The following is a 26,823-nucleotide window of genomic DNA, read 5'->3' as shown; positions in this document are numbered from 1 at the left end:
GCTGTGTAGAGGTCACATATTGTGAAATGTAGTAATGGGACTGTAACCCATAAAACACAAGAACACTTCACTAGGAGAAGAGGGTTTTAGGGAACATTTAGAGACCTGCGCGGAAAAACTCCCCAAATCTAACTCACAATAACATAAATAAATCCTCGGGTGCTGAATCGAAGAGGACTGCAATGCAATGCAAAACCTGCAACTCAATGGTATAGCAAACAGAGAGAGGATATAGCTCAGGAAAGAACACTTTTACTGAGGAAAATCCTTTAAAAAGGGCGGATTCCCATCACTCTCCAAAGGTGACATGCTTCATCATCTGGGTGTCCTCCTGGCCACACACTAGTGCAACCAAGGGCTACAACCTTCTTGCGCGGAGAAGGGAGCTCATGGATGGTTTTTTGGGTATTCAGGTGAGATAGCTATCTGTGATATCACAGATGTGAAGAGGTGGTTCTAAAAGTGATGGGCACAGTGCATAATGAGTGAGAGTGAGATTAAAAGTGGATCACAAGAGAAACATTTGTTTATTAAGTATCTCTTGTTACCCAGACTGAAAACAGTGCAAACAGTTTTAAATAATAACTGTGGTGATAGGTCTACATGTTTCAGCCATTTGGATTGTTAAACCTTGGCTTTCTTCAGGACCACAAAAAAACATATATTGCTACTGCGATGTGTGAAAAATCATAAACAATCTATTAAAAGGTTGGAATCGATACAACCATATAACCTGCCTTTCAGGTGTTCAAATCCTTTGTCAAGCATAGGACGCAGGTGATACCTGTGAAAATAATGCCCAGACGTGGGTTCCGTGCTCACAGCGCCACGGAAGTCAAGCTATCCTGGCTGAAGAGGGGTGAAACCCCGAAACCGGTCCTAGAATGCTTGATTCCGGTCCAGGGAAGACATGGCTTGGCAGTTCGGGCTGGACTGTTCCCATGAGGCACAGGGTCAAGACTGATTTGCATATGGCAATGTCTGAACTGGGGTGGCGTGGTGATCAAAATAACGATGGATTAAACTCAGATCTGTGACTGGGGGTGAATGTTTTGCCAGTGTGCAACATTCCGTCCATCGTCTTGTGTGTTTTGCTGTTCGCCCTATGTGGGAAGGGTATGCCCAGACGTGGGTCCCGTGCTAACTACGCCACTGGAGTCAAGCTATCCTGGCTGAAGAGGGGTGCAACCCTGAAACCGGTCCTAGGATGCTTGATTCTGGTCCAAGGAAGACATGGCTTGACAGTTCGGGCTGGACTGTTCCCATGAGGCACAGGGTCAAGACTGATTTGCATATGGCCATGTCTGAACTGGGGTGGCATGGTGAGCAAAATAACGATGGATTAAACCCAGATCTGTGACTGGGGGTGAATGTTTTGCCAATATGCAACATTCCGTCCATCATCTTGTGTGTTTTGATGTACAATAAATATACATCAGTCCATGTCTGCAGCTACATTGTGCATCAAGAACATTTTAACATTATTCTCACCCATGTCTGACGAGGATGGACCACACAACTCACCTGGAAACGGCTCATGAAAAAGAGGCCCCGTTCTAAGGAAGAAGAGAGAACCTAACAGTGATGTGCAGTAAATGAGACTTATCTCAAAGCTGATCACTTATTCAAACCTACTATCCTAACCTGCTAGTGACTAATCATGTGTTGAGGGACAGAGAGAAGACATAAAAACTTTGGTCATAGAATAATACGTCCAAGCTAATGCAGCAATGAGCAATGACGCAAAAGGAAGGACGAAAGAAGAGCTATCTAGCATGATGTAAATATGATGTGCTAGTACATGCTCTTAATAATCAGACACTCCATTATGTCATACATACAATAAGCTCTTAGGCTTCGTTTGTCAAAGGTATTGGTTGCTAATCAGAAATTGTGAAGACAGTTGCATGAAAATAAAGCGGTCTTATGAGTGTACCAAAACAGTTTAGTGGGTATGGAGAATCTCTTAGCCACCAATGATTGCGCATAGTACACTACGAGACAGTGGTTTATTTGGCAGGCATTAGCAAAAGCCTACCCACGCACTCTCCCGAACTTACGTTTTAAAAAATAAGAAATGTTAAGGGCGATTATATATTTTAAGAAATAGGCATATTGCCGCTGTACTAAATCAACGCTCTCTCAAAGAAGCAAATAACCCAAGACTGCAACGATTAGAAGCGCCTCCAATTTAAATCACAAAGACCCATGCCATAGTGCAGTTAGAGCCTTACCTGTCCGGCATTGCCTCATGGCCAAACTAAGCCGTATGTGGAGGTAATGATCAACAGACAAATCTCTTTTTGAAGCAATTCTAAGCCCAGGTGTTCAGCATTATTTCGCTCTCGAGCATGTGTAGATGACGTTATCTGGTATGGATCTATCGACGCGTCATGCGCATCCCGGGAATTGTAGTTTTCTTGACGAGTGTTGACCGCAAAACTACAGATTCTAAATAGATATACTGGGAATTGTAGTTTCTCACATAACCACAACTTGCCAGAATGTTATTCAGCTTCGTATTATTAATGACATTCCCATCTGGAGGCATCTATAGATATAATTAGGTTAACATGGCATGTAAGACTTTGTTCTTTTTATCGGAGGTCGTTAACAAGGATGATTTACTACTGGGAGTTCATATATGATCTCATCCGGTAAGGAACTACCAAAGCGGCTTGCGCATCAGGGGAATTGGGGTTTAAATGGTGTGTAATATCTCCAAAACCACAGAATTGCAGTGATATACTGGGGATTGTGGTGTCATCTATAACCACTCCTGCCAAAGTGTTTTACGGCTTCGTATTAGTAATGGCATACCCATCTGATGGCGTCAAATAATATAGTTAAGTGATCTTGTTGTTTTAAGTTAAAAAAGACTTTTTAGAGGATATTCATTTTGTAGATGACTAAAATTGGATTGTAGTAAACGGTCTGCTGGGACTTATGATGTTGTGCATGTTTTCCAAATTGGTGATACCGTTAACAACTAATATGGGCTATAACTTTGTCTAGATCTTATTTAGATGTTAAATGGATAGCACTGGTTGTTCAAATTGTAACTGACTGGGAAAAAAATGCGGCTAGGCCATAGAACAAAATAGTATTCCTTAATGTTGAAATCTCTACTGGTATTTGAATTTCTACTGTGGTTGCTTCACATTGAAATACAGAAGCTTGCAGTGAGTAGTGATATCTATAAAGTAGTCCATGGAATATCGTCGTTTAAACCATGTTTGTTTTACTGTAGTTTAAACACCCACTTCTGCTCCTCGGTAAATAGGAATTTTGAGACATCGCTGATGTGACTAGGTATGAATGGATGTTCAAGAACTGTCCAGGTGAAGTCAAGTTCTAAGAAATGCTTAGTTAATTTAGAAATCTGTTTCCTGCATCTAATGGTGCTTTTGTGTTCTAGCATTCTTAGTTTGACTTTCCTAGTGGTCATGCCTATGTAATGATGTAGGCATGGGCACATAATCAAATAAATCAAATTATCACTATTGCAGTTAGTGAAACTCTTTTGTACCCAAGGTCTATTCGTGCCAATATCAATCGTTTTGGAATGCTGGGTTTGTGGGCATGCCGCATAAGTCCCGCAAGGATAATGTCCTTCGAGTGCTGGTAGGTCCCATAGTGTCCCTACTTGTCGGGTAGGCGGTGTCTTTGGTTGGGTGTGGACCAACCTATCCCGTAAGTTGGTACTCCTTTTAAACAAGAATAGTGGCAAAGGGTACTGTTTTTCTTCCTGTATTTAAAATGCGCCAGTGTTTATGGACGCTTTCTTGGATTTTGTTTGACAAGGTGCTAAAGGTACTGACAAATGTCAGTCTGTCCATCGAAGGCTTTACTGTAGGTGGATCAAGGAATGCTTCCCGATTCTTATTAGAAGCCCGTTTTAAAGATCGATATATTAGTCTCTTCGGGTATTTTCTGTCTTGAAGTTGTTGCGACAGAGCTTTCGAATGGTTCCTGAAAATATCTGCAGGAATTGCTCGCACGGTAAATTGTCACGAAGTAACTTCAGGTGATGACTGTCGTAACACAGAAGAGAATTTCTTGCCATTGGTTTGCGATACAGTTCGCCTTCCAGACCAGTAGGCGTGGTGATAATAGATAGGTCTAGAAATGGTAACTTGTTTTTGTCAAACTCTACTGTGAACCTCAAAAATTGGTTCCTAGTGTTCAGCCAAGTATCGAACCGTGGAATAGATTCAGGGTCTCCTCGCCACACCACCAGTACATCATCGATGTAACACTTCCATAAGCGAATTGACGCAGGGAAGGGGTTGTTGTTAGCGGACAAAACATGTTCTTGTTCGAAGGTGTGTACATAAAGGTTCACCAGGCTGGGCACGAAAACACTGCCCATGCTGGTACCGGATATCTGGAAGTTGATGGTCTCCTCGAATGTGAAAAAAATTTCTTTCATGGCTAGTTGGGCTAGAGCCATGATAAAAGACACAGGTGTAATAGAATCAAGATTTCTGTTATCCAACAAGGTTGCAATGGTGTCAAGTGTCTCATCCTTGGGGATGGAAGTGTAGAGTGACTCTACATCAAATGAGACTAGGTAATCCGCCTCCATATCAAATTGCACTTGTGGCAATAGTCGCAAGACATCTTTCATGTCCTGGAGATATGTCGGCATCTCTTTGACTATTGGTCCCAGGAAATGATCCCAAAAAATTTTGATAATGGTTCTAAAATAGAACCTTGGTCTGATATAATAGGCCTGCCAGGGGGTGGTCTCTGTTGTTTATGCACTTTCGGTAGTGCATAAAAATATGGCATCACAGGATGTTTCGTATGTAAAAAGGATGCCTCTTGAGTGGTAATCCAACCCTCATTGATAGCTTCCGAAACTGTTTCTGAAATGACTTTCTGGATTCTTTCAGTAGGATCTTGTTTCAATGGACGGTACAATCTTCTATCCTTTAGCTGTCGCAGACATTCTGTGCGGTATGTGTGGGAGTCCAGAATGATAATCGCACCGCCTTTATCCGCCGGTTTTATGGTTATCATAGGATCCGTCGTCAAAGATTGAAGCGCCTGTTGTTCATTCTTAGGAAGATTGTTGTATGTTTTCTTTGCCATAGAGTTAACATTTGCCACATCCTCCTGCACCGCCTTCTCAAAAGTCAGAACTTGGGAAGGCACTGTGTGCGTGGGTGGATAAAAAGTAGAAAGCTTTTTCAAACCGGTGTTCATATCCTGACTTGCTGGCACTAGTTCGTCTTTTCCCTTGAAAAAGTAGTGTAAGTGTATCTTCCGAAAAAATTGTGCTAACTCGCACTGAGTCTGAAATGGATCTCCGTTAAAAGTAGATACAAACCCAGACCTTGATTCAACACTAGCTGTCCGTCAGATGTCAAGATACGACTGCTTAAGTTGACCACTAGGTTTGCTCCACACTCGTTCCTTGTTGTGGGAGTCACTTCTTCTTGTTGCTGCAGGTTCTCATTGGTGAAGGTGGGGGGGCTCCCGTGTACTTGTGCTTGTTGGTTTCTCCGTCTGCCTCTGGATCATGCTCGGCCAAACCCTAAAAAAGACTGGTTGTTAAAGTCTTGGTACTGGGGTTGAAATGGACCCATTAGTGGTTGAAATGGATGTGTTGGAAAACCTCAAGGAGTAGATGGCAACCATTGTTGGAACTGTGGTGTTGGTTGACCTCTTCTCCAATTGGACCTATTGTTTCTACCACGTCCTCTGTTTTGTTGTCTGGTACCGGTTGAAGAATCCGAATTGCTCGTCCCTTCTTCTGAGCTAGTAGAGTATGTGGAGCCATACCTGCGTCCTTTGCGATTGAATTCAGGCGGAGTGTAATCATCGCTTGTATACGGGTATACTCATTCATGTTTGAACCTGGACATTTCTTTTTTAAATTTCTCGATTTTTGTAAGTAGAATTGAGTCTTTGAAGTCTTTATTGGTTTTATTTGTTTCCTCTAAATTCTTTTTGTAAACAGTCCCTGTGACTCAAGCAACTGTATTTCAATGAGTATAGTCTCGGCTACGCGCTTGGCTGTGCTTAAAATTAGTATTAACCAGTCGCATGTGCATCTCCAGGCTATTAAGGACCAGTCCTTAATGAAGGCCTTGTTATGGAGAATTAGCCTGGGTGCATTGGTAACAATCAATCCGGCAGGGGCACAATTGCCCCTGAGGTATTCAGTCATGATTGCCCCATGTATAATGCTACGAGAATGTGATTTCTTCAGACCTCAACACATGATTAGTCACTAGCAGGTTAGGTTAGTAAGTTTGAATAAGTGATTAGCTTTGAGGTAAGTCTAATTTACTGCACATCACTGTTAGGTTCTCTCTTCTTCCTTAGAGCGGGGCCTCTTTTTCCTGAGCCGTTGCCGGGTGAGGTAGGGTCCACTCCTCGTCAGACACGGGTGAGAATAATGTTAAAATGTTCTTGATGCATAATGTAGTTGCAGACATGGACTGATGTAGATTTAATATACATCACAATGTATGACAATATAGCTGTAGAATTTTTCTTGTTCTCCTTGGTTGTTGAAAATGGTTTTTATTTTCACAGGTATCACCTGCGTCCATACATTGCCGGTTATGCTTGACAGAGGATTTGAACACCTGAAAGGCAGGTTATATGGTTGTATCGATTCCAACCTTATAATAGATGTTTTATGATTTTTCACAAATCGCAGTAGCAATATATGTTTTTTTGTGGACCCGAAGAAAGCCAAGGTTTAACAATCCAAATGGCTGAAACATGTAGACCTATTAAAACAGTTATTATTTAAAACAGTTTGCACTGTTTTTAGTGTGGGTAACAAGAGATACTTAATAAACACATTTTTCTCTTGCGATCCACTTTTAATCTTACTCTCACTCTTTATGCACTGCGCCCACCACTTTTTGAACCACTTCTTCACATCTGTGATATCACAGAGAGCTACCTCTCCTAAATACCCCCCAAAAAATCCATGAGCTCCCTTCTCAGCGCAAGAAGGTTGCAGCCCTTGGTTGCACTAGTGTATGGCCAGGAGGAGACCCAGATGATGAAGCATGTCACCTTTGGTGAGTGATGGGAATCCGTCCTTTTTAAAGGATTTTCCTCAGTAAAATTGTTGTTTCCTGAGCTATATCCTCTCTCTGTTTGCTATACCATTGAGTTGCTGCTTTTGCTTTGCATTGCAGTCCTCTTCGATTCAGCAGACCTGCGGATTTATTTATGTTATTGTGACCCATAAAATACACCCTGTGTGAGGGTAAATGTGTAAGAGAAGATGGGATTAAAATCCAAAACCTACCCCTGACATAAGAGTGTAAGCTAAAGTTAATGGAACTGACCACAAACAGAAACACCCTGTGTGAGGGTAACAATGTACAAGAAGATGGGACAGACCCATGACCTACCCCGAGACGTAGGGGCATTTGATAATGTGAATGGGACTGACCCCAAACAGACATATCCTGTGTGAGGGTAACAATGTACAAGAAGATGGGTCAGAAACCCATGACCTACCCCGAGATGTAAAGGAGGTAGATCCTGGAAATGGGACTGAACCCACAGCCTATCCCCAAACATAGGGATGGTTAGCTAATTTAAATGGAAGTAATACCCATGCAATAATAAGATAACGTGAATGGGACTGAGACCCATGAGCAGGTACCCTGAGCGAAGGGTAAACAAAATTATCCTGTAAAGATGGGAGAAACACCAATGTAGTGTAAAGAAGGGGCAGGCACTCATTCCCATCCCTAATTTAAGGGAGCGTAAAGTGTAAAGAAGATATAGGAAATACACAAATGAAACCATGAATGTGTATGGCATGTCAAGAAGAAGCAAAGTGTTTGAACAAATCCCACCATACAATGCCACGTAGTATAGCTGGTGAGCAAACATGTTCCTTGATGTAGTGTTACGAAAAAGTCAAAATAAATGCATCTGGAGAATTTGAGCCAAAAATTAAGTAGGCTTCATAATGGAAGAAGTGATAGCGACTGTGTAAATAAATACTATGCAGCACTGTGGTGGGAGAACGTTCAATTGGGTGGGGGCAATGAACCTTCGGCAGTACTCCTTACAGTTGCACACGTTGTGTATACAGCAGATGAAAAGCATGCTGTAAACGTTACTTGCGCTGGCCGCCTTACTTCTTCATGCACCACGCAGTGCATAGTAAGCAAATATTAGTGAGGGTAGGAGGTGGTGGCTGATTTGCGAGTATGCCAGAAACCAGGCCACGCAGATGTTACATGCGTGTGCCCACTTTAGGAAGTCCCAGCTCCTTTCACCTCATGGAATAGATGGTGGTGGACTTAGGCAGGATACTGTCTCTTCTGAACGGTCATACAAAGTTGTGCGAGTCTTCGGATATAGAAGGCTCACAGCGCCTTCAACGTCGGCATCCTGCGGAAAGCGCTGCCTACTTCCCTTTCAATTGGCAGAGTTACTCTGGGCTCAGAGGATTTTCAGCAAAAAAACATATGGCGGTGCGCAAAGTACAATGTGCCGGATGGCTCACGCCGCGCTTGGGCGCCAAATGATGACACATTGTCGTGGTCTAGTATGTAACGAGAGCCACTAACCTGAAAGCCGGATACAGCAGGAACGATGCTAAGTAATCTCCTCCCCTAAGAGGTGACACTTGCTCGCAGCGGAGAAGCACGGCACAAATGCCACCCCTACCGGGGAAGGGAAAAAAAGGGACAAAGGAAACAAAAACAGAGTTGTCGCCCGTACTTCGGACCCACTTGGCCAGAAGGGTGCTCTTTCGTGACAGCGTATACCTCTATGCCCTGAAATGAGAATATGACATACATTCAGCAGAGGACACAGACATGCACTACTAATCCCCTCCAACCCCTCAGGTTAACACTTACAATTGGCATAGACAATGAAGAGGTTGTAGCACTAGGCGAGTTCTGTAAACAATAAACACCTCTATTGAAGTTAGGAACACAGTCTCAAAAAATAGAGGAGAAGGATACTTATCCGTCCGTCGCGTGCGTGTCTGTTGGCAGCGACTTGTCCGGTTTCAAGCTGAAATCCAGCGCTATCATAAGCGCACTGGTGATCTGCATTCAGTGTCATGCAGAATTCCAATTCCAGCGCTTTCAAACGCGCATCAGGTGATCTGCATTCAGTGGCATGCAGAATTCCGATTCTAGCGCTTTCAAACGCGCATCAGGTGATCTGCATTCAGTGGCATGCAGAATTCCGATTCCAGCGCTTTCAAACGCGCCTCAGGTAATCCGTAGTCCGTGTCAGGTTTAGCCTCCAGGTTGCGATCCTCCGAAGTGGAGGGCTGAGGTAGCACAGGGAACGCGGTGCAGAGGAGTTCGTCTCCGCTGCTGTGCCTTGTTGTATTTTCACCCCACAAGGAATCAAGTGGCCAAAGGAATCACCGTCCTCTGACGGGGGTTGAAGCCTCTTCGGTTTCTAAGGGCGTGAAGCGCTGTAAGTCCGTGCTTCGGGAGAGGGACACTGCACCCGCCCTACGTCCGCCTCCTGGAAGGGACGGTGACGAGGTAGAGGAATAAGCAGGGGGCATGCGCAGTACTCTCCTTCGTTGCAGAGAGCCTGCGTCGGTTTCCGTAGGGGAAGGGAGCGGCTCGGCAGTTAAGCCCGTAACGGCTTGGAAACTCAGTTAGTGTCGCGGAGCTTCCCCACGGAGTGCATATCAAAGGTCTCTCCAGGAGGATTCGGGAACGGGTATTTCCTCACGGAGCGTGGCAAATACGTGGCGTCTCTTCTGTCTCAGGTACTTGAGTGACAAGCACCGAGCTGCGTGGGGGCGGTGCTTTTATAGTGTACTCAGATCTGCCCCCATGCATCTTGGGAACGGTAGTTTAGTAAGCCTTACGTCATTCATTCTTATACCGTACCTACTCTATTGCGCCCCCTCTGTCGGGCCATGACAGGACCCCCTCTCAATGTCCGTCGTCTCGGCGGACCTCCTGGTTTAGATGGGTGTTGGGTATGGAAACGTCTCACCAGCATGGGACAGTGTAGATTACTCTTGGGTTCCCATGATCTGTCTTCCGGCCCATATCCCTTCCAGGCTACTAAGTAGTGTAATTTCCCTCGCAGTACCTTGGAATCTAAGATAGCCTGTACCTCATATTCCTCCTCCCCTTCTATGTCTATTGCAGAGGGTTTCATGGGAAGGCGCGCACTAGCGCGGCAAGGTTTCAGTAGGGAAACATGGAACACCGGGTGGATACGCCACGAGGGTGGCAACATGAGTTTCATGGCTACAGGATTGATGATTTTGCTAATCAGATAAGGACCTATATACTTGGGTTGTAGCCTAGTGTTTCCCTTGATCCTCAAATGTTTTGTACTCAGCCAGACTTTATCCCCTACAGAGTATGTGGGTTCTGGATTCCGTTTTTTATCAGCCTGTGCCTTATCCCTTGCTTGAGCTTCTTGGAGATGTACCCTGGCCGTGTCTAACACTTGTTTTAGGTGTGCGTGGTGTTCTTGAATGGAAGGGAGCTTCGATCTAGCGGGGTTATCAAACGGTAGCATGTTGGGATGGTAACCTAACAGACAAAAGAACGGAGAACATCCCAAAGAGGAATGGGTGGCGTTATTGTACGCAAACTCAGCAGTCCATAGAAGTGTGCTCCATTCGTCCGCATGCATCAGGGTGAAACATCTGAGGTATTGCTCTAAGGTTTGATTGAGCCTTTCAGTCTTCCCATCTGTCTGCTGATGATAGCTAGACGATAGACGAGCATCCACATTCTTTATGGAGCACAGTTCCTTCCAGAATCTGGACGTGAATTGGGTCCCACGGTCTGTGATAATGACGGCCGGTAGTCCATGTAATCTAACCACCTTTTGTAGAAAGATCGTGGCGACTTCTGCGGCCGTGGGTAACTTGGGGAGTGCGATAAAATGTCCCATCTTGGTTAAATGGTCTATGATCACTATAATTGTGTTGTTTTTACCGCTAGGTGGCATTTCCACTATAAAATCCATGGCGATGGTATGCCAGGGGGCCGGTGGCGTAGGAATAGGTCTAAGAAGACCACTGGGTTTTTGGTGGGAGGCCTTAGCTTGAGTGCAGACTGCGCAATCTGCCACATAGGAGGCGGTGTCTTGTTTTACTGTTTCCCACCAGAAATAGCGGGATATTGCTTGTTCAGTTTTTTGTCTTCCGCCATGACCGGCTAGTGTAGTATCGTGGACCCAGTGTAAGGCTTGGTCTTGCAACGGCTTGCTGGGTACGTACAACTTATCATCATGAAACAATAGCCCTTCTTTGTGTGTTCTCCGTGGAGGCCCTGTTTGGACCCAGGCTGTCGTATCCATGGTCTTCACGTGTCTTTTGACGTCGTCAAGGAAGAGCTGAGTGGATATGGATGCCGTTGATTGAGTAGGGAAGATGGCCTTCTGTAACATCATAGGAGGTTCTTCTTCTTTCTCTGATATTGTAGAACCCTCATTTCCTGGCCTAGACAAGGCATCTGCCTTTCCATTTTGTGGTCCGGGTCGATCTTTAATGACAAAATCATAATCTGCAAAAAACAGAGACCATCTTAGTTGACGGGGTGTCAATGCCCGGGCACTCTTCAAAAACAGGAGATTCCTGTGGTCGGTATAGATTTCAACTGTGTGTCTAGCCCCTAGCAGATGGTGTCTCCACTCCTCGCAAGCGCGTTTTATGGCCAACAGTTCTTTGTCTGAAGTGCTGTAATTTATTTCGCAGTTTGTCAGTTTCTTCGAGAAGAAGGCCACAGGGTGGAGCTGACCGGTCTCTGGGTGACGTTGCGATAGGATGCCGCCTAACGCGTAATATGAAGCGTCCGTTTCTAGCATGAAGGGCAGGGAGGCATCCGGGTGTCTTAGTATCGGTGCTTCGGAGAAACTCCTTTTTAGATCCGGAAAGGCTCCTTCAGCTTCAGCTGTCCATTTGAAGGTGGCTCCTTTCTTCAGCAGGTATGTCATGGGTTGGATACGGGTAGAGAAGTGTTGGATGAACCTTCGATAGAAGTTTGCAAACCCCAGGAAGCTCTGGAGGGTCTTGACACTAGTAGGCGACTTCCATTCTTGAATGGCTTGTGTTTTCTTAGTATCCATGCACACCCCATTGGGACTGATGACGTACCCCAAGAATTCAACCTCTTGCGTGTGAAAGAAGCATTTCTCAAGTTTAGCGTAAAGAGAGTAGCTCTGGAGCCTCTCCAATACGGCAGCTACATGGTGTATGTGCTCAGCAAGTGACGAGGAGTAAATTAAAATATCATCGATGTATACGATGCAGGAGACGTCTAGGAGGCCCCTCAGTACCTCATCCATGAAGTACTGAAAGGCGGCAGGGGCATTACAGAGACCGAAGGGCATGACTTGGTACTCATATAAGCCGAACTTCGTTCTAAACGCCGTCTTCCACTCATCCCCCTGCCGCACTCTGACCAGATGGTACGCCCCCCTGAGATCCAATTTCGTGAAGTATTTGGCTCCCTTCAGTTGGTCTAACAGTACCGGGATGAGAGGAAGGGGATACCTGTTCTTCTTGGTAATGCTGTTTAGGGCTCTATAATCTATACAGGCCCGCAAGCCTCCTTCACGCTTCGGAATAAAAAATAAAGGAGATGACGCAGGAGAGGAAGAATGTCTGATGAATCCGTTGGCCAGTAACGAACTGAGGTATTGCTGTAGGTAGGTAGTTTCTGCTTCGGTAAGGGCATAGACACGGCTACACGGAATGCTGGCCCCTGGTTCCAATTCAATCACGCAATCATAAGCCCTGTGCGGAGGTAGTTTGTTGGCTTCTTGTTCATTGAATACGTCTTGATACTGCGGGTATTCAGGGGGTAACTGTGAAGTACATCCTATGTTCGTGGAGCATCTTCCACTGGCCAAGAATGTCGCGGGGTTGTTAGTCGTCGGCACTTCTTCCTTTTGAACCAGAACACAGTGTTCCGTACAATAAGTTGAATTCAGTGATATCGTCCTTGCAGCCCATTGGATAAGAGGGTCATGGAGGGTTAACCACGGCATCCCCAAGATCAATGTGAACTGCGGGGCATCAATCAAATCGAAGCGGATGGATTCACGGTGGTTTTCACCTATTGTCATCAGGAGGGTTTGCGTGTGGTATGTTACTGGTCCTGACGTGAGTTCTGTGCCATCCACTGCCTTCACCATCTCGGGAATAGACTTTTTTATTGTTCGGAAACCTGTTGCCTTTGCATAGGTCTGATCCATAAAGTTACCGGTAGCACCGGAATCGAGTAATGCATGTACCGATACCACCCCTACCTCTTCCGCTGTTAATTCCACACCTACGTTGATATGAGCCACCGCACTTTGGATAGTATTGACAAGGGCAGGACAGACCTCTTTTTCCCTGGGCCTCAAACAAGGGGTCTGATTCTTGTCTGGGCTCTCTAGTTTTCCGACGGTTCAAACAGAGAGGCTGTGGTGTTCGTTGTTTGGGGGCCTTTTGTCTCTCTATATGGTGCCCGGGTTCTGGCCTTGCATTCTTTTATAAAATGCCCTGATTTCCCACAATAGAGGCATAAGCGTAGCTTCCTCCGCCTTTCCCGTTCATCTTGCTGCAGAGGGCCCCGTATACCACTAATTTGCATGGGTTCTACCCCGTCAACCATCGGAGAAGGAGTAGTGCTAAGAGGCCGAGGTCGCGGGGCAGCGTAACGATTTTCCGCTCTTGTTCTGTCCCCACTTCTTTCCTGTAAGCGATGTTCCAGCTGGACTGTGAGGTCGATGAGTTCATCGCAAGAGGTCGGGAGATGCACCACCTGCGCAAGGACGTCTTTCAACTCGCCTCTTAATCCCTGGTAGTATAAGGACGTGCGCTTCTCTTGGGGCCATTCCGTTTCAGAGACTAGTCTATTGAATGAGGTGATATATGTTAATAGGTCCTGATTTCCCTGTTTTAAGGTAATTAATTCGCGGTCTAAGGAGAGGGAATGAGCCTTTCGGTCAAACAACTTGCGCATTTCCTCACAGAAGGAGTCAAAATCTCTCAGGGCCGGGTCATTTCTTTCAATGAGGGGGAAGGACCAACTAGCAGCGTCGCCTCCCAGATATGACATGACAAAGGCTGTCTTGGTCTGGTCATCAGGAAATATCGCGGGTTTGCACATGAAATGCAACCTACACTGCCCCATAAAAATGCCGAATTTCTTTGGGTCCCCAAAGAACCGTTCGGGAGGGGCTAAAGGCAGATGCGCTGGCTGAATAACCTGTATGGTGGAAGTTCCCCCTTCTGTCTTTGCGGGATGGCCTACATGGGGACTACTGGTGTGTGGTGGGGGCAGAGTCCATGGCCTAATGTACTGCGCTCCTCTCTGCTCTCTGGAACCTGGGCGAGATAGCCCGGCTACCTCGCGTCGCATAGTGCTCATCTCGCTGCGCAGTTCTAGTGCTTCCCCTCGAAACACATCTACTTCCATCCTTAGGGCCGTCAGGGTTTCTAATACCGACGTCAGGACGGTGTTAGTGTCCATCGTTCGGGCTGTATTTTTCCGTGGGCTTGTCACTCTGTCGTGGTCTAGTATGTAACGAGAGCCACTAACCTGAAAGCCGGATACAGCAGGAACGATGCTAAGTAATCTCCTCCCCTAAGAGGTGACACTTGCTCGCAGCGGAGAAGCACGGCACAAATGCCACCCCTACCGGGGAAGGGAAAAAAAGGGACAAAGGAATCAAAAACAGAGTTGTCGCCCGTACTTCGGACCCACTTGGCCAGAAGGGTGCTCTTTCGTGACAGCGTATACCTCTATGCCCTGAAATGAGAATATGACATACATTCAGCAGAGGACACAGACATGCACTACTAATCCCCTCCCAACCCCTCAGGTTAACACTTACAATTGGCATAGACAATGAAGAGGTTGTAGCACTAGGCGAGTTCTGTAAACAATAAACACCTCTATTGAAGTTAGGAACACAGTCTCGAAAAATAGAGGAGAAGGATACTTATCCGTCCGTCGCGTGCGTGTCTGTTGGCAGCGACTTGTCCGGTTTCAAGCTGAAATCCAGCGCTTTCATAAGCGCACTGGTAATTTGCATTCAGTGTCATGCAGAATTCCAATTCCAGCGCTTTCAAACGCGCATCAGGTGATCTGCATTCAGTGGCATGCAGAATTCCGATTCTAGCGCTTTCAAACGCGCATCAGGTGATCTGCATTCAGTGGCATGCAGAATTCCGATTCCAGCGCTTTCAAACGCGCCTCAGGTAATCCGTAGTCCGTGTCAGGTTTAGCCTTCAGGTTGCGATCCTCCGAAGTGGAGGGCTGAGGTAGCACAGGGAACGCGGTGCAGAGGAGTTCGTCTCCGCTGCTGTGCCTTGTTGTATTTTCACCCCACAAGGAATCAAGTGGCCAAAGGAATCACCGTCCTCTGACGGGGGTTGAAGCCTCTTCGGTTTCTAAGGGCGTGAAGCGCTGTAAGTCCGTGCTTCGGGAGAGGGACACTGCACCCGCCCTACGTCCGCCTCCAGGAAGGGACGGTGACGAGGTAGAGGAATAAGCAGGGGGCATGCGCAGTACTCTCCTTCGTTGCAGAGAGCCTGCGTCGGTTTCCGTAGGGGAAGGGAGCGGCTCGGCAGTTAAGCCCGTAACGGCTTGGAAACTCAGTTAGTGTTGCGGAGCTTCCCCACGGAGTGCATATCAAAGGTCTCTCCAGGAGGATTCGGGAACGGGTATTTCCTCACGGAGCGTGGCAAATACGTGGCGTCTCTTCTGTCTCAGGTACTTGAGTGACAAGCACCGAGCTGCGTGGGGGCAGTGCTTTTATAGTGTACTCAGATCTGCCCCCATGCATCTTGGGAACGGTAGTTTAGTAAGCCTTACGTCATTCATTCTTATACCGTACCTACTCTATTGCGCCCCCTCTGTCGGGCCATGACACACATAGGAATCTGACAAGAGGAAGACCACAATGTCACGTAGGATCCTCGAGGGACGCGTGCGGCATCAGAAATGAGGGGAGATGCACACGCTATAACAGTAAAACTGTTAGAAGGCATGGATTCAAACCGCAAATCAGCGGTTAAATGGCTAATCCGCAAACAGGTCTCAGATGACGAAAACAAAAATTGTCACAAACTGACTCACCAGCACTGTTCCGCTCAGCATAATGTAAGCTTACAATAAGGTGCCACAACTTTCTTGGGATGCCAGGTGGAAAGTCAGTCACAACTTTGCTCTATGTGACAAACACCATCCAAGACTCCTCGTTGGAAATATCTCGAGCAAGACGTTATCTTGAGGTAACACTAAGTCATTGAAGAGACGTGTAAGTCTTTAGTAGACAGTATAAGTCTGCGCTGCATCACTTGCTGTGAAAGATTGTGGAAGAGACATAACTTCTCATCCTAATTGACAAGCTGTATGTTGGGTGGTTAGATGAGAGAATCAAAGAAAGTAAACCAGATCAGCACAGCACACCTGAGGCTGAGAGGCATAGGGCTTCATCTTTACATGTATCTTGTTGTCTTCTTTACTTTTCTGTGAGAAATTTTTTTCTTTTATGTAGTCGTCTTTGTTGATCTTTGAAGAACACCTTTGTATCTTCTTCGCAGTTTTTCCTTTCCTATGGATACCTCCTCTTTTTCTTTTTGTTGCCTGTGACTGTCCGTTCTGTAGTTTGTTTCATCTTCAGATCCTCTTTTGTGCGCCAGGTCCCTGAGATTCTCTTGTATCACATAGGTAGTCACCAGCTTGTCACCAAACTAAATGTAGTAATGAAGGTCCATGCTGGTAAGATGTAGTTCAAGATGCTTATTTGTAGTAAGTTACATGATCTGTAGAGCAGCCCCACCAGGAGCAGCCTGCTTGCTGCTCAGCCCATTCTCACCTGTCACTTCACCTCACTGGCTCCCAACATTCTAAAGCGCATCAATACTCCAACATTCCATGCAGCACACAGCACAAACACACTGGCTGAGCAGGTGGAGAAAATGGCATAACATTAACATGGACAGGATATCACAAAGTGTATGGAATTTCCTGCCTCCCCTGCCTTGGCTCAAAGTTGGCTGCAGTGACAATGTGGAGAAAATAAGCCCTTTGTGTGAAGGCAGAGCACAGCTTAATCATCTGCAAGTGGAGCTGTACCCAACTAAGCCCCCCCATCTTGTAGGTAGATGGCCTATTCAGGCACACCTAAATTGAGTATCTGTCTGGGAGGAATTCACAAAGCCTGTCAGTTACACTCATGTTTCAAGGTGCTACTGAAGAGGGTAGCACAATAAGTGCTTTAGGCCCACTAGTAGCATTTAATTTACAGGCCCTGGGTATATGGTGTATGTTGTAGTTCAAAGAAGCTCTCAGAGTACAAACCAAGTGAAGTAACTACTTTATTGGAGCGCAGAGACAGCGTTGACAATCCCACAGAAGTCAGCTCACAACTGGCGTTTCCACACACCATAGCAACCTTAGAACCATAAAAGAATCTTACATTTAAAGCCACAGAACATAAAAGAACACTAGTGTTATAATCTAACAATCTAAGATTACAACAGTATACCACAATACAAGGGACTTATAAGTAAATTAAATACAGCAATCAGGTGTAAGCCAATTAAATCATGTTTGGAGGAGTGACCATAAGCACTTTAGCATTGATTAGCAGTGGAAAAGTGTACAGAGTCCTAAGGCAACAAAAACAAGTCTCAACCACAAAAATGGAGGTAAGTACGGAACACGTATAGGGGAACACTACCCTAAGTCTGACAGGTCTGACAAAAATGTCCTCAGCAATTCTGAAGGAGGTAAGTTTCTCAAACACAAATTTTGAATCCATGACGCAAGAGTTTTGGCTGCAGCAGCATACCAATTTGACTACCTGGTAAGGTAGCCATGATACATGAGCAAAATTATGCGCAATATTCCACAAGCGTATAGCCTTCTGTCAGGCAGTGCCTACACTTTGCAAGTATTACAAGCCTTTCCTTGACTGCTGTAAACTTGGTGCATGCTGTTTTTGAGCACTGCATCCCCACACATGCTGGAATATGAACATCTTTTCCTGCTTTCTGATCTCCTTCCTGACAACAGTTGTTTGAATGTCACCTGACGGCTGATGGTGTCATAGGCATCAAAGCAATTTAACTGGATTCGTGTGCAAAGGTGATCATAATTATGAGAGTTGAGAAGTTTAGAAAAGTGGCTTGTGTGCTGTGACGGGGTCTGAAAGCTCAATGAAAGTCATTTAGGAGGTTTTGCCTTCAGGTGCTTGAACAGTTGATGACTGTCTCATGTCTATTTGTTCTTCTACATAGGTATGTAGTTGGAAAGATCATCTGGGTCTACTATGGGTTTCTTTAGGATGGGGTGGTGAGTATACATTTCAGGACCTGCAGAACGACACCTGTGGAGAAGAATGACTTTACTAGGCTAGTGATTATCAGTCTCAAAGCTGTAAATCACATGATGAAGGTTTGGGCACTGAAGATAACTCAACAAGGGGAAGATTTGCTGAACGAGATCAGGACAAGCAAACCTTGATTTCTGATGCTAGTGCTAGTTCTTTGAGTAGGAAATCTCAGGTTGAAGTAGGAGAGCGAGTGCCAGAGTCCCCTCCCTGAGTGGTGGTTGTATTAATGGAAGCTCATTGGAAGTCAATTTTATTGTTAAAGAAGAACATGAGACTGCCACACAGAACTTTTGGGAGAGCTGTCACGATAAAAAGGAACTGAAAAACCCTATTTTCTCATATATTTAAAGCAGTTCTTCGGTCAAATATGAGTAATTCCCCATATTTTGTTGAAATTAATCCTCCTTTGTGCTCTCACAAGTTGCCTTCTAGCCTCTGGAGTGCATACCAGGTAGGCAGCGTAATTAGAAGTAAATTTTGTTTTATGCCAACATCTTTCCAGCACTCTACCTTCATGTTTCAAATGGCAAAGCTGATCAGTGTACAATACATTATACTTCAAGTGACATCGTTTTCGAGAGAAAAAGGAATACATAGTTTCAAGAACCTTATTACACTGGATTCCAAGTGGTTTAGTATGACAGTGGGAGATTCTAGAAGAGAGTTTGCCAATTTAACGCGTATTTGATTGATGGCTTCATGCTGCATTTTGTTGGTGTTTCTGATAATGTGTGATGCTCAATGTCTTCTTAGATTGGATGAAAGTCTTACTATCTATGTAGATTACATGATGATTGGTACGAGGTAGATCTTGGAACTCTTATAACCTTTGGAGCTGGATCACAGGTATCACAAAGAACAGCGAGTAAAGGCAATCACCTCTTTCATTAGTAGGTACTTTGATCAAAAGTGTGAAAAAAGTGGTTTATTATAAGGTGTGACTGTGCAACCTCACTCTGTAATAAAGGCATACATCTGTGTTGGGTCCAGTCAGGTTTGTTTGCAAACCATTAGCTCAACTGGAGTAGCTGTGGCTCTGAGCAGTCGGATTTTATCAAAGAAACAGGTGTGGAGTATTAGGAAGTAATACAACAGTTGACTGAGAAGAAAAAGCTATTGGATAAAAATCCAGCACTAATTTATAAAACTGGGTTGCATGTTTTCTTTAAATAGACACCAGAGGGATATGAATTTTTAAAGAACCAATAAATCACAGATTTACACTTAGTGCAATAAATCCTTGTAATATACTGTGACTTGTAGTTTAGGGTTAGCCATGCCAGGCCTCTTGAAAACGACTATCAAGGCATTTTTGTGGCAACCATCTCCATCAGGTAACTAGTCACTGGGCCCAATAAGGTTGAGTAGTTACCTCACAGTTAACCCCTTCCATGCCCATGACGGAACGGTTCCGTCATGAGCATCGGTTGCGCTGTGCTCATGACGGAACCGTTCCGTCATGGCCCCGCCCGCGCTCGAACCCTTCAGCACCGCGGGGGAATTCCCGCCGCGCTGAAGGGGTTAAAGAAGCCTTCAGTCCTGTTCCAGGCTCTATGTGCGAGCTGCCATAGACTATATGGAGTGGTACTCATGCAAGGGATACAGGATGCTGAAGATTCTCTGTGATTGTTGAGCCAGTGGCAAGTGTTTTTAGGGGACCACCCATCGCTCGGTCCTCAAACAGGGTGGGACGACTATTGCGAGATGGGTCATCCATCGTAATGTTCAGCTCACCCAAAATGAGAGCTTGGTCAGATATAACTACAATGTGTTGAACCAGATCAAAGAGTTCTGGGTGGAAGGATGGGGAGAGTGGTAGATAACAGGACAGGGTAGATGGGAGTGCTTGTGATCCCCTTAAAAAGTAGATAGCCAAATGAGCTGTTGGATATGCCTAGAAAGCATGTTATCTCAAGTTGTTGAACCAAGTGTCCATAATGGTCAAGAGGTGGAGGCCATAATCTGAGATGGCATGAATGCTTTAGGCATTTTGTACTACAAACCATTCATTGATGAAGAGGCATAGTAAGGATTTGGCCCTGGTAACGGAAAACCACTGGCATAGCTAGGGGGGGGCAGTGGGGGCAGTGCGCCCCAGGTGGCACTAAATTGGGGGCGGTGGCACAGTGCAAACGTTACGTGCCATTATTTAATTGCGCTGTGAAAGCACACCTGTTTACAAATGCTGCAGTGCACGCCACGCACGCACCACCTAGCATAGTGGTGGTGGTCCGGTGCGCGGCGTACTGTGGAAGTGGGTCCCAGGGCCGTCAATCTTGCGCTACCAATGACGGCCCTGGCCATCATTTTTAGCCATCCCCCGTTCTGTGCTCCTGTGCCACACGCCACCACCACGCGATTGCCTCAGTGGAGAGACAGTCTCGGCAGGGGAGTGCGGGGCAATTTGAGGAACCGCTTCGGTAAGGGCCCTCGGCCCTACCACCACTGTGGAGCCTACAGGAGAGGTAAGGGGTGATGCTCTTCTTCCCCCGCTTGTTTTTTCTTCAGCTTCAAATCAAATGATTATGTTGATTGCATAGCTGCCAAGGTTTTAAATTCCTATGTGTGACGTTTTCATAATTTCAGTGTAATTAGGATTGACATTTCAACCACTATGTGTGACACTTTCTCGCGAGCAAAACCACGCAATGAAGGAGAGGGAAACATATAAATATCAGAAATTACACCCTTTTTAGCAGTAAGAAACTTTAAGAAGATTTATTTTAAAACTACTGCAGAGCACCAGAAATCAGGAGAGTGAGGCGCTCAGTCAACCTTAATAAAAATAATTATTACCGAGCACGTTTGTTTATTTATGGCACGGTACTTGCAAAGCTTGCATGCTGTTTGGCTTTAACGTTCACTATACCACTAGCAAGGGTATGAACTCTGGTTTGACGTAAACGTTTGTGTGCAAACCAGAGGTGCACATGCCTCTCAGGCTAGGCGCTTGAGCTTCGGCTAATAAAAGGGACGAGCTGCACAAAGAGATGTCAGGGATCGAAACCCTGTGTAAGGTGTCCCTAGTCTCTGCAGTGCAAGTTTGCCAGGAACAGTAATCACAGGTATCGGACTCACCCCAGAGGCTAGAGAGTACGTGTGAGTCTAGAGTGATGAACACTGTGTACTTAAGTTATTGTCCTTGTTTAGGTGCAGAACCTGGGAATACAAACGTTTTTGTTCAGTGAGTTGCATGCAAACACTGCACTCCTAAATGTGTATTTATAATTCTTAAGGTGAGTACAAGATTAAAACAAGCATTTGCAATGCAATCGGTCTCGCCTTTGGGACCTTATAAGTATTTAGCTATGAAGCAAATTATTGTGGGTACAGCAACAATAATTCCAAATAAGCCTAAAAATAATAGTCAATCAGAGATTGACTTGGTGATTTAGGGCAGTGGTCGAATTGCATAAAAAATGATGTAAAGGGATCTTTGATATTGTGTGCAATGGGGCAGTGTCAGTGCGTGAGGGGGCAGGGTCAAAGGTGTGGTTTAAAAATCATGCAAGCAGCTTGCATGTCACTGCTCGTTTCTGAGGCAATACTCAATGGGAGCTAACTTGTAAGAAAAGGTGAGGCATGCACAAACTATTAGCCATTTGCAGGCTATGATTTGGGAACGACCCAGACATGTGCCAATCCAAAGCGGTGGAATGGGTCAGACCCCACAAAGTACATACAACGGATCAACTGACAGCTGCGCTGTCTAAGCTCGACCAAAAACAGCTTCTCTGGCGATGTAAAGTTCATGAAAATTAGACTTCAGCATTCCTATAACGCTCTGGTTCACAGCCGCAAATGTGTGTAACGTCATTAGCATGGGGGTAAGAACTGGGGGAGAGGAAGCGAGCTTCATGGCAGGGGATAACCACCCCACATTTTTTTTTAAATGGGAGGGATAATATCACCCCTCCTCTCTGCCCCCCCAATATCTTAAAGTAAAAACTGCAGATTAAACAGGGGCAGTCACAACAGGTTTCTCTGAAGTCCTGCTGCACATCGCATGCCTCCTTGAAGCAGTGCGATTGGTGGAACAAACTCTGTTGTGAGGAACAGGGAGGCAGTCGGTGTTCTTGTGTTTTTTATTGATTATTTAATTGTGGCCACTGGAGTGTTGAACCTCTCCTAAAATCCCCCTGTGAAGCCAGCAGAGTAACGCAAGGCGGGCGAGGCTGGTTTATGTTAAGTGACTGAGCAAAAGAAACCCTTTTATGAAAGGCTTAAGCTCCAATGAGAGCAGTTAAATTATCAGCAATAACAAAGAGGGCTCCGAGGCCCTGCAGAGGCTGTTCTTCCAGGAGGCACTCGGAGAAGTGCTGCATGGTTTCAGACAGGCATGTTGTTCTTTTTGATTTCCAGAGTCTCTGTAAACATTAAAAACAACCGCACAGCTTCACATGTCGTGAGTATGCACATGCATGTATGTGTATAGTGCAAGTCTGATTTAAGGAGTGATAATTGTATTTATTGGACTTCGTATACGATCACTAGTTCAATATATGAATACCTCTGACCTTTTGTGTTCAAAAGAAGAGAGGGATGTGAGAACACAGTCTCTGCCTGAAATGCACAATGTGAACCAGGAATCCTGGGCTCAAATCACAGCTTCCCCACTTGACCAAACTGTGATGTGTGGTTCAGTGTTTTACTTCAATATGTAGCATTTTCTTTAAAAAAAAACAGTCTGAGAGCACCTCGACGTAATTCAGTACAAGTTTACTTTATTACACAGTTAATATATTTGTGTTTCGCATTTAATGACAATATAAGCTATTTTAAAACAGAAAGCATGATACATTTTGGATAACTAGTGGCAATGACATCAGCCTTGGGGGTATTCTCATATTAAAAAAAAAATACGACACTTAGAAATGTTTAAAATACATTTGCTCCGTTTAAAAGTTAACATATTTTTCATGAGATTTGTTTCATGACTTACTTTGTTTCCAAATTTTGACGGCTTGGCTCGTGCATTAGTTATTAGAGCCAAGCCATAGCCCTGGCAGGGTTATTTCGAGAGAGAGAGAAGGGGCAAAAGCATATGCCACTGATGACTTAAATCAAATCCAAAGAAACGTGGTCAGCCAGAGCCCGACAAAATAAGGGAAGATGAGAGCAGGTACAGCCAGGGGGAAAACAGCATGTGGGGCAGTCTGCCACAACTCACGTGGTGCCTAGTGGGTTAGCAAAAACTAGTAGCAGATAAGCAAAGTAACTGCTCTGAATTATTGAGCTATAGATGGTTTAGGGTCGGGGTAGTTTGTATGAATCCAGATCATGGAGAAAAAAACATGTTCGGTTCCACAAGCAGAACATGTATAACTGACTGCCCGTTACTGCACACCACCACTTCCAACGCAAATCAAATGACATCAGCAGTACTGCTATATCCCAGGATACTCGAAGGCATGGCTACAGGCACGACGAACAATGAGCCCCTGGGAATCGGGCACAGAGTATGAAGCTGCAGACATAAAAGAAGTACCATGCCACGCTTGTGCCGTTTCATATTAAAAAAATGACAATGCCTTTTATTTATGTTTTAAAAACGAAAACCAAAAATAAAAGGCATTGTCATCTGCAATGTCAATAGATCAAACTCGCGTAAATGCGAGACCTATTGCATTGCAAATGCTTGTTTTTTCACTTCAGCAGGCCTCAAAATGCAAGACTTGGCTATTGGCTTTGTCAATGCGCGTTTCATTTTGTGTACAAAACTAAAATCAACCAGGTCAGGCACTGGCAAGGAGTCTACCATTTTACCTATGGGTGTTTAACAAAACAGAGTACAACTGCCAGGGCCAACAAAACAGCTAAGTGGGTTGAGCATCCACTGCATAATAGACTGGGGAGGAATGGTTAGAAGCCCAGAAAGTCCTAAGCAGCCATCTCATGGTCCATCCTTAAGAAGAAAAGTACCACTTAGCAAGTGTGCCTAGCGCCGCCTGACACAAACGCTGCAAAACACTCTAAATGCCATCTGGAACCGGGCACACTCTGAGGTACACTGCCACGATAAAAGTGCTAGAGGTTACATTTGTGCAGTAAATTGAAGACACATGATGTCTCTTATCCATAATGAAAGTTGTTTCCACATGTAATGCAACTGAAATATGCAATCTGTGCGTCACATACAGTGTTTTTTATGTGACATCTGTGCTAGTAATAATGTTGAGTCTGACCTTGCACTGTATTAATAAATGTGTGAATGAGTGTTTATGAGTACAGTTTTTCTGCATGACATTCTATTGGGCCACATTTATTTTCGCCGCCATGGCATAGACATCTTTATATGCTCGGATGGATGTTTTTACGGTCAGATACATTTAGGTTAAATGTGCAGTATGGTTCGGTAAGTGGCTCGTATGTATGAGGTTGTAGAAATTGCAGCTGCTTGGAAGGATAATGCAAATTTTGTGGAAAGGGCAAACTAAATTCTTTTTTTCTGAGATTAAGGCCAAGGAATATTTGCATACACTTTAAATGCTGGCTGTGGTTGGGTGCGATTTCATACTATTTTCTCATCATCTAAAACTCAATCTCTCAAGAAATTAGTATTATACATTTTTTTGTATTCTCTGTTTTTTTTTTTTTCCCTTATTCTATATTAGTATGCGGAGTTCGGCGAATACAGTGCTCCATCTCACAGGAACTGGGAATTCCTGAGTCTCATGTGTTGGGGAGGGGGGTGGGTCGAAGGTCTAGGACCTGGGGGTGGGGGGGGTGTTGGTGGTGGGGTTTGGGGTGTAAAGCAGTAAGAATTGTTGACCTAGGCACTATTAACTTGAAAAGGCTGACTCTCATAATGCATTTGAGCAATAGGAGTATTATAATGCTTAGAAGTCTATCGTTTACTATCTCTATTAGGGTTGCAAGATGGGGAGAAAAATAAAAATTTGCTCGTTAAATATTAATGGCTTGAACGATCCTAGGAAAGTAGGGATTCTGCGACATTTGATTCAGCTGCTGAAAATTGATATTTTATGTCTTCAAGAGACACACATTTCTTGGTCTAAGAGAGATATATTGAAAAAGTTGGGCCTTGAGCTTTTAGTCTGTTCTAAACAAATGGGAGTCACAAGAGGAGTTGCTGTCCTAATAAAGCAGGGGATTGGGAAATGCGGTAAAACGCTAGGTGATAAATGGGGTAGATGGGGAATTGCGCAAATCATTATTGATGGGGCTGAACTTACAGTTTGCTCTTTATATGGTCCAAATTTAGATGACAAAGAAATGTTTAATTTTATTAATTCGGAATTAGCTAATTGGAAACAGTCTCTAATTATATGTGGAGATTTTAATATTAACATCGCAGCGAATTGTAATATAAGGGATACATGGAATTATCAAGGTCGGAAGATTCAAACCTATAGAGCTCTTAGGAACTTAATCATGGGGAACGGGCTGATCGATGTTTGGAATAAGCTTAGACCTACAGACCCAGGCTTTACCTATTTTTCTGCGCCACATCAAAAATTAGTTCGTTTAGATTATTTCTTTATTTCACCTAAATCTATTGAAGCTCTGAGTATAGATGTGGTACCACAAATTATTTCTGACCATAACCCTATTGTATTGGAATTTTCACTTCCCTCTACTGAGCATTATAAAAAAAAGCAATGGTCGTTTCAAAGGGACTTACTGCTGGACCAGGAATATCTATCTCACATGGACGGGACTATTAAAGAATTTTTTTCTAATAATAATGATTCTGCATCAATACAAATAGTCTGGGATGCTTTTAAATCGATTATTAGAGGTGAGACCTTGAGTTTTTCGCAACATCGCTTTAAAAAGAAACAAGCCGCATTCAAGGCTGCTCTGGACAGAATAGCACAGGCAAAAACAAAATTAGCCCTTTGTATTGGAAATGATTCTGGTGTACAGGAAGCCCAAAAAGCTGTATCTTTGGAGCGCTCGGCTGTTTACTCTTTTTTGGCGGATCATGTTGCTGCGAAGTATAAACTGTTTAAAAAGAATGTTACGAATTAAGCGAACGGACGGGCAGAATTCTAGCCCAAAGGTTGAAACAGAAAGCAGCTACTACCGAAATTTTTAAAATAACTGATCAAAGCGGTGTTGCTCAAGAGTCTACGTCTGGCATATTAAGGGCATTTCGGGATTTTTATCAATCCCTATATAATAAATCGAATGATGGTACTAGTGTTAGGAACGATGTGTCTAACTATTTTTCAAATTTAGACAACTCTTTCTCCCTTACTGAAGTACAAAGTACAATACTATCTGCTCCAATTACTTGGGAGGAGATCGAGGAAGCTATACTCGGCTTAGCCCCCGGTAAAGCGATGGGTCCGGACAACATTCCGTTAGAATTTTACCGTACTTTTCGTAATGTGTTGAAATTAGAGCTATTAAAACTCTTTCAAGAAGCTTTTTCTGGCCGCTCTCCCCCCTCTTGGTCGCTAGCAACAATAGTTGTATTTAAAAAAAAAGGTAAAGATGCCACGGATTTAGGGTCTTATA

The sequence above is a fragment of the Triturus cristatus genome, chromosome 3_2 (genome assembly GCF_964204655.1).
Source record: "Triturus cristatus chromosome 3_2, aTriCri1.1, whole genome shotgun sequence".
Classification (NCBI taxonomy): domain Eukaryota; kingdom Metazoa; phylum Chordata; class Amphibia; order Caudata; family Salamandridae; genus Triturus; species Triturus cristatus.
This window is presented reverse-complemented; position numbering follows the sequence as displayed.